Below are 2,718 nucleotides of genomic sequence, written 5' to 3'. Positions count from 1 at the left end.
TTGAGGGAAAATCATATCTTTGGACAAAATCTTGTACAAGGTATGGCTTTGGAGTGTTGACTTTGCCAAGAATCTTTGACACCAACCACCCACCCACTCCATGTCACTATTCCCACCTTATTCTAGTCAATTCGAGATCTTCCCATACCTCCATCAAATCTCTTCCATCAGCTCACTCTCTAATCCCTCACTCTTCCACCTATAAAACCCCACTCTCCTCCTCCCAAGACACACTTTTTACACCCTCTCATATTTCTCTCTAAAAACTCGAGTTCCTCCAGGAGACCCAAGTCCTTCCCCTGTTGCTGGTAAGTTTTCCTTTCTACACATAATCATTCTACACAACATTACCAAAATCATAGAATTCTTACACAAATAGCGACATATTTGTTCTTAGATCTTCAAATCTTCAAGCACCTCCCAAGTGTTCTTGACTTGGAAACCTCTCTCCTTCCACATTCATCTCAGGAAATCACTCAAGGTGAGTTCATACACTACTAGAAAAACAGCCTTTTACGACGCGCAAATAATGACACACACTGATAGAGGACGCGCATTTATGCGTGCCCTAAAAATTGATGTCAGTTTTCCAAAATTTGAAGGATAGAGGACACGCATTTGTGTGTGCCCTAAAATTAGTGTCAAACAAAACAAAATTAAAAACACAGAGGGCGCTTATTTTAAGTGTGTGTCATCTACAAATGTTGCTTTATATATATTTTTTAAACAAAACACGCGTTTTAAAAGAGGGATCCTCTAAAATTATAAAATTCTAAAATTTTGAATACCCCGCTTCTGCACTCTCTCCTCTGGATCGCCTTATCTCTCGTAAAATCCCACAGAGCCATTCTCTCCCTCCTCTCTCTCTCTCTAACCCTAGACACATCCACTGGCCATTCACGACGATGTCTTCTTACCCTTTCCTTCTTCCTTGCTCCATATTTTTGACCTTCGTCAGAGCTATCTTCTTCTCCCCCGCCGCCACCAACAAACCACAGCCTTATTCATTACCCTAAAAACCAGACTAATCTTGCACCTCTCATAATCTCTCTCATAACACTTATGTTTTGGCAATGAAAAAAATCGACCCCTACTCCTTTGATGTGTTCTAATTTCTTACTGTATCTAGGTTAAAATCAGCCATTGCAGCAGAGCATCTTCTTTGGAACTTTGAAGCCGCTTTGTCGAATAGAGTTTGAGATTCTTCACTTGTTACGGTTTCTTCCAGAGCTTCGGAACACAATTCCATTCCGATCTCGTGTAAGTCGATATAAGCATCCGGGTCGATTCTGACGTGGGTTCGGAATAACTGAGCGAATTCAAACAACCAATCGTCCATTTCAACTTCTTTCAACTCCGGATCATCGGGTATTTTTTCGGCTTCCTTTTCCGGTTTTTGTTAACTTTCAGAATTGGAATGGGACCCGTTGTTTTCTACTTCAATACTCTCGATCTCAATCGGCTTTTCTTCTTCGACTTCTTCTTCTTCTACTTCTTCTAACAATGGTGGCTCCTGCTCAGGGGTAAACTCGACAATATGCAATTTCAAAACCCCAAATAAGTCGAATTTTTCGGTATTGGGATCTTTATCTGGAAGCACAAGGCCATTTGCAATCGATTCATCTAATCTGAGCTCACGGGTACATGTTATAGTCACCAAATCACCATCATCATCTTTGTATTTTATCAAAACAGACTTAGAAAATGGAAACCTTTTGCTCACAATCTCTCTCAAAACTTTAAAGTTACAGTTCACTGGCATTTGGGTCGTTCCGGAAGGTTTGGGCATCTTGGGTTGGCTATGAATTTGATAACCTTTGAAGACAGATTTAACCTGTAAGTCTTGCACCTGATAATATTAATTAGCATTACCAGATTTACCCCTATCTTTCTAACTCTGTGGTTTCATGGCTATTTCATGGCTATATCAGTGAATGTACAATTCACGGTTTCTTTCAATTAAATTTGTTACCAAATAAATACGCAAAAAAACAAATTTAATATAAAAACCGTATTAACCTGTTGTTACCACATGTAGAAATTTGTTGTAAATTTAACCAACCACACTTTAAATCAATTTTCAAATCGTACAAGATGCATTTTATGGTGGAGGTATTACATGGGAAGAAGGTATACATTTTTAGTTGTATAGAAAGTAAGTAATGAATAAAAGTCACTCATAAACCTTATTATTACTTAGGTAACATATTGTACTTTGATTTCTTAATATGTGAATCTAATGGTTGCATGATTCAAATTTGCAGGTCTTGTTGATGTGTATAGTGTCAATCAAAGTAGCTTGGATGTTGTGAAGGTGGTGAGCAAGTTCTTGTTGTTCTACTACTAGTGAGTAAACTTTCTTTCTCTCTTAATGACCTTTTTGTCTTCTCAAATTACCACAATATCTATCCCTAGGACATTGTCAATTCCAGAGAGGTAACTTATATTTTATATTGGAAACTTGAATCATATTCTTCTTTCTTACATAAATTCTTACATAAATTTTGTCTAGTACTGGCTCCAAGCTAAAAGAAGAATATGTATTAGTGAAGCATTTACCAAAAATCTCAAACAGAGATGATGAAAGAAAATACTCCGCTTGTTTTTGGTTGAATTGCTGCAATGACAATTGGCAAAAGGTATTTTACTATTTCACTATTTCATATTAACTTTTGTAATCTACATGTGTATTAAATTTTAATATTTTATATAGGTATG

The 2,718-nt window shown here is 37.0% G+C and overlaps 1 pseudogene; it reads right to left on the bottom strand.

Annotated features, from left to right (window-relative positions):
- Positions 1-1,108: 1,108 nt before the first annotated feature.
- Positions 1,109-1,762, bottom strand: LOC145104406 (protein CLMP1 pseudogene; annotated as a pseudogene).
- Between the last annotated feature and the right edge of the window lie 956 nt (positions 1,763-2,718).

Source organism: Lactuca virosa, chromosome 4 (assembly GCF_052849685.1).
Source record: "Lactuca virosa cultivar CGN04683 chromosome 4, Lactuca_virosa_CGN04683_v6, whole genome shotgun sequence".
Taxonomy (NCBI): Eukaryota; Viridiplantae; Streptophyta; class Magnoliopsida; order Asterales; family Asteraceae; genus Lactuca; species Lactuca virosa.
Note: the sequence above shows the minus strand (reverse complement) of the source record. Positions and strands in the feature narration are given on the sequence as shown.